The sequence below is a fragment of the Furipterus horrens genome, unplaced genomic scaffold, assembly GCF_987537825.1.
Source record: "Furipterus horrens unplaced genomic scaffold, mFurHor1.1.pri manual_scaffold_5, whole genome shotgun sequence".
NCBI classification, from domain to species: Eukaryota; Metazoa; Chordata; class Mammalia; order Chiroptera; family Furipteridae; genus Furipterus; species Furipterus horrens.
Window position 1 is genome coordinate 170,079,934 of NW_028327175.1, and position 10,388 is coordinate 170,090,321.

General features: G+C 37.6%; 1 pseudogene; it reads left to right on the forward strand.

The window, feature by feature from the left end:
* Nucleotides 1–9,614: 9,614 nt before the first annotated feature.
* On the forward strand, nt 9,615–10,091 carry LOC150010373 (U1 small nuclear ribonucleoprotein C pseudogene; annotated as a pseudogene).
* Nucleotides 10,092–10,388: the final 297 nt, after the last annotated feature.

The window sequence follows — 10,388 nt, forward strand, 5'->3', positions numbered from 1 at the left end:
CACATGACACATAAAAATTAACTTAAAATTGAATCATAGATTGAATTATGAGATGTAAGACACTAAAACATAGAAAAAACGAAAAAACCTTAGTGGCCTTAAATTGGGTAAAGAGCTGTAGTGTGATGAAAAAACCCAACCTATAAAATAACAGAATGATAAATTGGATTTATCAAAATTAAAAATGTTTGTGCTTCAGAAGATACCCTTAAGAAATTGAAAAGACACCTGGTTGCTGTGGCTCAGTGAATTGAGCGTTGGCTTGCGAACCAAGTGTTCCTGGTTTGATTCCCAGTCAGGGCACATGACTAGGTGGCACGTCAGGTCCCCAGTTGGGGGTGTGAGTGAGAAGCAACCACACAGTGATGTTTCTCTCCCTCTCTTTCTCCTTTTCCCTCTCTCTAAAAATAAATAAACAAACAAATAAATAAATAATTTTTAAAAAAGAAAAGAAAAAGAACTCAAAAAGACAAACCACCCACTGAGAGACAATATCTGCAAACCTTATATCTGGTAAGTAACTAGTATGCAAAATACATGAATATAGAATGCCTTCGTAACCACTAACGGCCCTGAAGGGGCAAGATAACTTCTGAGGGTTACCATGTATTGGAATATATTTGGCTCCAGTTATCAGCTAGCGCCATCATCTTTTTTTTATTTCTGGAAGACCAATAAACAGTGAGCTTAACCTGGGGCCTATGATTGCCCCCAGTGGTCCTCACCTGCAGGTGATCTTGGCCTGCATCTTATACTCATGGAGTAGGGGGCTCCCACACCAATAGACCTGTATCCCTGAGGCTTCTGTTGGAGCACATGGGGCACTAGGGGTAGTAAGGGCAGACTGGAACTTCTGTTCACGTTTTAAGGCTTTTCACAGGCTGAGGAGCACAGTGTTGGGTTGCTGGTCTATCTGATCAGATGCAGTCCAAAAGCATCTGCTTTTAGGTTACTTTTACCAAACCTTTTGCAGCCAATTGGGATAGCCTTTTGGCTTCTTGAGCTCTGTCTTTGGTCTTTCCCACAGCCTGTACCTGTTCTTGGGATTTGTTAGTTTTCCTAAGATCAGCAAAATACTGCTTATTACTGGGCTCAGCATGAATAGCAGCATCCCATACCAGGCAGGTATCAAAGAACAAACTAGAGTATCTTGGATTTCATTTTTCAGTAAATGTGGTCCAATCAAGGCCTTCAAAGACCTTTGTCTGAACTCTCTAAGACTCTGTTGCATGTCCTCTATGGATTTCCAGAATCTCCTGTGCTTGGGAAATCCCCTTCATTGGGGCAAGCCTCACTGCAGGCTATAATAATCCAATAGATATGAGAGTGAGTTCCCTGAGCCCCTGCGTACTATGCAGATGCTGCCTGAGAGTAGGGTGTGTGGTTATATTGCTCATTTTCTCTTTCTCCTTTCCAGGCAGAAAAATGCCATACTTTACCTTCCTCATAGCTGCACTAATCACGCTTAGATACCTTCCCTGGCCTTTTGTTGGAACTTGGCAGCTGTATCAATTAGCTCAGTGGGCATAATGTCTTTCATCATGAATGTTTCCTGAACTGGGGTCTGCCCTGCTGACTGGAGTTGTTGCTGTGCTTTTGCTTTTCTTTGTATTAGGGGTTGGATAGTTTGGGGTGCTTTGTGTATTTCACTGTCAGTCACAACATCTTCCTCTTTACTTGCTTCACTTCCCCAAGGAATCCACCGTTTAGTATCCCAATCAAGCTTTGTCATAAAATCCCAGAATGTAAGCTGAGGCAGTATGCACACCCCTAGCTTTGCAAAGTGAAATGCTAAGTTCTCCGACTTATTATTCTGTTCTTCCATCTTGTCTGCTAGCCCTGCTGATAGCAGAGTAGTGGACAACTGAGTGTTGTTTTTTAACCTCAGTTCTTCTTTCAGTTTCCTAACTTGAGCTTCAGCTTCTAGTTGGACATTGGTAAACTGCCCATAAGAGAAGCCAGCCCATTGTGGTAGCCATTGGCCTCCCTTTTTTGCCTCAGTGTGCTCTGCCCTGTTCCCCAAACAAGCATATTAGACCAGTTAAAATTTGGGGGACATCTTCATACTCAAGTGTATAGCATCTAACGTACACAGCACCCCTCACCACATAGAAGTCAATGGTCAACCTGGGATTTCCCCTGAGGATGCCTCTTTTCTAAGACCAATGTCTTTGGTTTTCTGGTTGGCTCATCAATTGTTGGTATGAGACCTCAGGAGCTTCCCAGGTGAAATATAAAACTAGCCTCAATACACAGAGGGCAAAGAAATACCAAAGGAAGAGGCAGGCCACTCCAGATTAGAAAGTGGTAATTTTAATAAGCAAGATAACTTACTTATGAGGCTTGTCTTGGGCATCCATAGGATGAGTAGATTTCCACATGTGTCTGCCAGAATCTTAAAAGTTTATACAGAAGCTTTCACTGGGTTTGTTGCAGATGGAGATGGAGTCCAGGCTCTTGGTGGTTTCGAACAAAGAATTAAATAGACCACACAGAAAGATAGGCAAAGTGAGAGAGAAAGTTTCTGGTATCATAATTGACAAATCTTCTGAGAAACAGGAGAAAGCCTAAAACAGAAATACCCACCAGAGTTAATACTGATCATCAAAATATCAAGGGAAATAAATGGAAAACCTGGCAATCAGGATCCACTAATTAGAAAGATGTCAAATCTTGAAATGGCCCCATGCTTTCCTGTAGCTGAAGTCGTCAGGCAAAGAGAGGAAAAACCCAATCCAGTGAAGAGGAGAAAGCACATTATTACAGTATCTTAGGGATCATCTCAAAAATTCCAAGTTAATTCTTTCTTTGCTCCTAGTAGCTAATCCCTTCCCTACTCCCATCCCTTGGCCTAATGATCATGAAATAAGAGAGGAAAAAAAAAAAAAAAAAAGGATAGACTACTCATACAGAAAGTGTCAAGAATTGCATCAATGAAGAATTAGATGCAGAAATGCAATCATAATGAAAGTTATACTAAAATATTTAGTTCCAAAGTAAACACATATCTTATAAATTCCAAAGTCAAAATTATTTTGACTCAAAAAGTTCTCATTTCTTCCAAGAACCAAAGGGATAGTAGCTTCATCCTTGGTTCTTTCAGCTTCATAATCCCAAGATACGGAAGCAGGCTATCTCTGGCCAGGGACTGGCTCTCTTCTCTCAAATGGCTACAGGACTTATAGGGTTTTAATGAAGTATCTACACATGCAATTTTTAATAAATCCTCCTTGACTGCCCACCCAGGGAGGGAACCACAATGCTAATTATTATCAGGTATAACAAGGCAGAAATCAGGATGCTGACAGCAGCTGCAGTGTCTCAGAATTTCCTATTCTTTCTCCTGTCTCAGGTTCAGTCACATATACTGTCCAGATGTTCTTCAAGGCTGTGTCCTTGAAGCAGCTCCTAATACTAGAACAGTGGGAGGAATGCACAGTCCAAGAACAGGGAGTGAGTGAGGAGCCTCTGACTACCGTGGCCCAGCTCCAGCTCACTGGTTTAGCTTGTGAGTCAGCCGGTGGTCACATCCTCTCAGTTACCTACACACATACTCATGTGGTAACATGTTTAGCTTTTCCTTTTTATAACAATTTCTTTCTTTATTATATGCCTAAAATTTTAGATAAATTTTGGAATACCAACTTTAAAATAGATACATAATTTCAGCAATTAAATATTCAGAGTTCAAGTTAACACAATTAGATATGATCTTGCTACATGATGGCATAAAAGGGGATATGTATTAGAGAAAATTTCTGATTGATAAAATATTTAAACAATTCTAAATAGTTTTCAAAATAACTATGTTTCATAGATATAAATATTTTAATGGATTCTCTCTATAAAACTATTGAGCATAAAAGAACATAAAATAGAAAAGAATAATTAAAATATTAAGTAAACTGAGTGGTCAATAAGTGCTTGTGATTTAAATATTTTTTAAAGATGTCATCATTCATCTGAATTGAGGCCATGGTATACAGCAGTCTATACTTTGACTCTCAGTTATAGATTACTTAAATAAGAAAATTATAATACGTGGTTAAAAAGTGCAACAGAAGTATGAGTGAACAGTTCAATAAAGAATAACATAATACCAATAAGCACAATTAAAATATTTAGTTGAAAGTGTAATCTGGGGAATGTCTAGCTAGTAGCTACCAGGAGGTGCACTGAAAAGTATTACCCCAAAAGAGAAAAGGTATGCAAAGTTTGGAAGTAAAAAAGTGGTAATGTAATCCAGAATTTTAAATAAGGTAAAATATAAACAGAATATTAATAAGAAAACTGTGTTGAAGTTATAAAATGGAATGTTAATGTTCATTCTAAAGTTTGTTATTGACTATAATTGAGCCTTCTTAAATATTCTAACATTAAAAATGTCAAGAATGTAAGCTAAATGATACTAAATGCTTTTTACACTTATTTACATAATTCTAAAATGTATCTTCTTTAATCTATTGTTTTGAGAAATAATATTAATGCATATTTTAATATCAGACCATTCTTGCACATTTAGAATTAATCTTGTTTATAATGTACATCTTAGTTTCCTTTAAGATATATTTTCTAGTGTCTATTAAGACATTTTAGGTCAATAATAATTCATTCTGCCAACTATTTTATTTGTATATTCTATGAGGTTTTTATACACATTTTGTTATTTAGTCTTAGTCTACTTGACAGGCGATAACTAAGGGAAGTCTAGTATGTTTCTCATATCAATTTGTTTCTTGTATTTGTAATTTAAAAAATATTTTTTGACATAATAGTGTTCAGTGCATAAAGACTTATGATAGTTATATCTTCAATGTGCAGTTTCATAGCACCTAGTATACTTCTGCTTCTTATCAAAATTAAAATTTTATAAAACCCCTTAAGCCTTTTCTCTCACATGATGCAACATATGCACATCCCTCTTCATTTATTTCCGCAACATTTTGTGGAACCAAATGTAAGACATCACATGCTTCCCTATTATGTTCTTTATGTACTGGAGCCTTCAGGATGAGAACAGGCTTTTATTCCTCTGCTTGATCAATTACATATATTCCTCTCCTCTGTTTAAGATGAAAAGCACATAAGTGCTTAATATCTACTTTTATATATAGATATCATTGGGTGAATAGTATATATATACAGTCAATAGACACTGTCTCTGTATTGGCCAAAAATAATAGTAATAATAATAACATATGCTTACTATATCAGATATTACAGTTTGATACAATGCCAGACTTTATCTAGTCCAACTTCATTCCATATGAATGAATACTTCTCTAATTGTCAATCTTCTGAGTTTCAGGGATACTGTAGTCCCTCGCTATATTATGGTTCACTTATCGCGGCCTCACTGTATCACGAGATTTAAAAAAATATTATATTTAATCATTTATCGCGGATTTTTCACTATATCATGGGATTTTGGGGTACTGTATACATATGTTGTTAAAGTTACATAGGTTTAAGAGTGTAGAATAAATGTAAGGTTCCTACTTTGCAGGGGGGTCTGGAACATAATACCTGCAATAAGTGAGGGAATACTGTATTTTTTTGAGACTAATACAACTGTAAACTCTATAAGAAGAGTATACATAACCTTACTGACAGTTTTGTATATGATCTTGAAAGAGGAGGTTATGAACTTCTGAAAGCACATATTGGGTATCAGGTATTTTTCAAGTGTCCATGGAAGCAGAATGAGAGTCCCTGATTGCAATATCACTGATAAGTGATTATTCATGTTTTACTTAAATGCTTCCAGTAACAAGGATCTCATTAGCTGATGCACTCTAAAAACTGTTTTTCTCCTTTTAGTCTAAAATCTGCTCCTTATACCTTTTAGCAACTGGCAATCTTTTAACTCTCTAAATCTATACTGAATAAGTGTACTATCAATCCCACATACTTCTCTTTAGTCAATCAAATACAGTAACACTCTTCTCCCTGAATGACATTATCAGAGTCAGCCAAGTAATGACAGAACTTCCTCCAGAGAGACAGCTAGTAAACACTGGCTCTAAAATTCCACAGGACAACACAAATATCACAACTCCATCAATAATTTAAACAATAAAGTAATTGCTAAGGGAAACACTTAAGATTTGATTGGGAAACATGTCACAGATAGCGCTTCCAGTAGTGAAAATAATCATAAACTAAGAATGAACAAGGAACAGAGTAACAGTTATCAGGGCAGAGGTGGGAGGTAGAGGAGGGGCGTAAGTAGGACAAGGGTTTAGTAAAGGAACTAGTATCAATAACCCATGGACATGGACAACAGAGTGGGGATTGACTGTGGGAGAAGAGGTGGGTTAGGTTGGGGGTAGCAATGAGCAAAAAATGGGACAATTGTAATAGAAAAACAATATAAAAAAATTTTAAAAAAAGAATGATTGAGAGCCAAGGGAAGATATCCCCTAGGCAACACAAAAACATATTCCACAAGGGAACAATTTTTAACATAATTCCTATTGAGTTTGATTTTTCAGCTGTTTTGGACTTAAATAGGCATGCTGATTTCAAAACTGAAGTTATTTTACCTCTCTTACGTCAAGTTTTTTTTACAGCTTAACTTAATGCAACCACTCTAGGCAGGATCAAGCCTGGATCGAGGGAAGCACTAGTGCTCTCCTATTGGCTGAGAGCAAACCTCCCTTGAGTGGGGAGAGGTGGGGGATGACCTTGGAGACCAGCAACAGGTTCATACTTATCTAGGCTATTCAGTTACACATGAAACAGTATAGTGAGAGGTTGTGTACCGCTCTATATAATGAACCATATTCCGAAATGTAGTCCGAGTTCTTGTCTGTATACATGGAGTTAGCAAAATTTATATTTTTATTTACATACATACTTATTTTGTTTCCTTCATATCATGTCTGCCTCTGCTATTTGTCATAAGTTCCTAAACAACTCTGATTCATTTTGTTATATCTGTGGCAGTTTCACCATTTCCAGTCAAAGGACAAACAACAGTGCATTTGTCAGGCAAACCTATTTTGCATATTTTAAAGTAAAACTTGATAATCAAGATAAGTTTTGGGCCCCTCACAAGGTGTGCAAGCAGTATGTTGAGAGTTTATGGATGTGGATGAAGGGAACACGTGTTAAAATGCCATTTGGTATACCTATGGTTTGGCGAGAGCCCAGAGATCATTCAAGTGATTGTTACTTTTGTATAGTGAAAATGTCAGGATATTACAGAAAAAATAAATGTAAAATAGAGTTTCCTAGTCTACCATCAGCTATATGCCCAGTGCCTCATTCAGCTGAAATCCCAGTGCCAGTTTTCATTGAACTACCCTCTTTCAAAAACAGGAGTATGGTGAAAAACTAAGTGACAGCAATGATGAAGATTTGAAGTTGAAGATGACTCAGTTCATAAGTGATTTGATCAGCATGAGTTGAATGATTTGGCATGAAATTTGGGACTATCCAAAAAGGCTTCAGATCTCCTAGCATCAAGAGTACATGAGAAAAACTTGCTTGATAAAGGAGCAAAGGTATCCTACTTTCGATCAAGAGAAAGTGCATTTCTGCAGTACTTTCGAAGTGATGGTGGCTTTGTGTATTGCCATAACAGACATGGCTTTAATGGAGGAATTGGGAATTCTAATCTATAATGCAAATGAATGGTGACTGTTCATCGATAGTTCAAAGTGGAGCTTGAAGTGTGTCCTCCTTCACAATGGCAATTTGGTGCAGTCCCAATTGGCTATTCATTTTGTTTTTGTGAAGAATATGAAGACATAAAGAGAATCATTGATCTGTTACAGTATCACAAGCACAACTGGATCATCTGTGTTGACCTTAAAATGGTCTGCTTCCTTCTTGGTCAGCAATGCGGATACATCAGGTATCCCTGCTTTTTGTGTATGTGGGGCAGCAGAGCTCAAGAGAAGCATTGGGTGGAGTGGAATTGGCCTCCAAGATCTGACCTCAAACCTGGTGATCCAAACATTCTACATGAGTCACTTGTTGACAGAAAGAACATTCTATTCCCACCTCTGCACATAAAACTGGATCTTGTGACATAATTTGTTAAAGCTTTTCCAACTGAAAGAGACTGTGTCAAGTATCTCATTTTGGCATTTCCTAGCCTGTCATTTGAAAAGATAAAATACCTTAATATAAATGTTTGGTAGCAGAACTTCACTACTTGTACACAATTTGAGTTACAGTAACAATATGTAGCCTTTATATGAATAAAATAACTCTAAATAAACAGTATATTCAGGTAATTTTTTCTTTATTTTCCTTTGTAGGTACATTTTGTATGACTTTTTGTGACAAAGGGAGGGTATCTTTTACCTTAAAAAGTTGATGTGATAGAGAAAAACTGGGGTCATTTTTGGATTCAGATGCCAAAAGTTAGTTAAAAACAAGTGTCAGGTCTAACTCATTAAAAATTGTGTTCTTCAGTGTTCTCAATGTTGCTGGAAAAAGTCAACCCAAAATGGCAAGGACATTTGACTGCTAAATCAATTGCTACCTAAGAGATCCTTAAAGTTCTAAGTACTCACTGTTGCCTTTGATGATAACAGTTCATATAGAATCTCATTAACTTCTCTAGAAAAGCAATGAAGACTTTTCTTCCCATACACATCTAGGTTACATTACTTATCCTGTTTTACAGTTTTGATAAACTGGAATAGGTAATTAACTACTCAGATTATATTAATTGACTTTTAAAAAGTACAGTAATATCATACATTTATTAGGCGCTCACTAAATATCCGTTCCTTTTGCCTTTCCTTTTTTGATATCAGTTAGCAATTGCTATATAAAAAGCACAAGTTCAGGGGCTTAAAACAATAGTCAGTTATTTATATAGCTCATGGTTCATGGGGTACCTGGGCCTTTGCTAGCCTAAATTGTCTTGGCGGCTCTCTGAAGTTTCTTTCATGCCCCTCTTGGGATCTGCTAACCAGCCTAGGCACATCCTTTTCATGGTGACTCAGAAGCACAGCCAATGTCAAGCCTCTTTTTTCATTGCACTGGCCAAAGCAAGTCACATGGCTGAGCCAGCTTCAGAAGCCTCACAATCTGCTTTCTATGAGGGCATTGGAAGATTACATGGCAAAGGATGCAGAGGTGAATAAATGTGAAGAATATTTGGGACACATTAATGCAGTTTACCACATTTTCCATTAGCCATGAGAACTTGAAGTGGATTTCAGTAATGTGTTGTGAGTCTTGTTTTATAAAAGCATCTCCTATCCAGCAATGACATAACAGTAAAGAAACTGACATGAGGTGAAATGAAAATTTATAGTATTGACTTAAAAGCACAACTTACATTTGAAATATATATATTAAAGAAGTAATTTTCAAAGTGTGGTCTAGGGACACTTGGTGTCCTTGAGACCCTTTCTGAGGGTCTATTTGGTAAAAGCTATTTTCATAATAATACTAAGATTTTTTTTGTGATATGTACTTTTATTCTCTTATAATTATAGAATGGCAATTTTCAGAGGATACATGACATGATTTTGCAACAGAGGAATGTAGGAGCAGATATAAGAATATATCTTTCTTTCATTAGATTAGGTCAGATAGTAAAGAGAGTTTCAGTGGTGCGGGACGGAGTGGCCGACGGCCTGCACAACATGCCCAGGTTTTATTGTGACTGCTGCGATACATACCTCACCCGTGACTCTCCATCTGTGAGAAAGACACACTGCAGTGGTAGGAAACACAAAGAGAATGTGAAAGGCTACTATCAGAAATGGATGGAAGAGCAGGCTCAGAGCCTGATTGACAAAACTGCAGCATTTCAGCAAGGAAAGATACCTCCTACTCCATTGTCTGCTCCTCCTCCTGCAGGGGCAATGATTTCACCTCCCCCCTGCCTTCTGGGTCCTCCTCACCCTGGTATGATGCCAGCACCCCATATGGGGGGCCCTCCCATGACGCCAATGATGGGTCCTCCTCCTCCTGGGATGATGCCAGTGGGACCTGCTCCTGGAATGAGGCCACCTATGGGAGGGCACATGCCAATGATGCCTGGGCCACCAATGATGAGACCTCTCGCCTGTCCCATGATGGTGCCCACTCGGCCTGGAATGACTCGACCAGACAGATAAGGAGAGAGGGGACCCCCTTTCTATCAGTTTTGTATTACTTGTTCAACTTCACCAGGAGCTCGTGGTGCTGTGACTCTGGATGTTTTCTAACAGCATGACAAAGAAGACTCACTCTCTTTTCCTATCAGAGAAAATAGTTTTGGAGGGGAGTAATGGGACAAAAAAATTTTTTTGTTGTTTGTATTGTAAAATGTGAAAATAAAATGGTGAACTCTGTTAGCTAAAAAAAAAAAGAGAGAGATTTTCAGAAATGTAAATGTCAGACTTCTCACTGTGTATTTATTTTGGAAATACAGT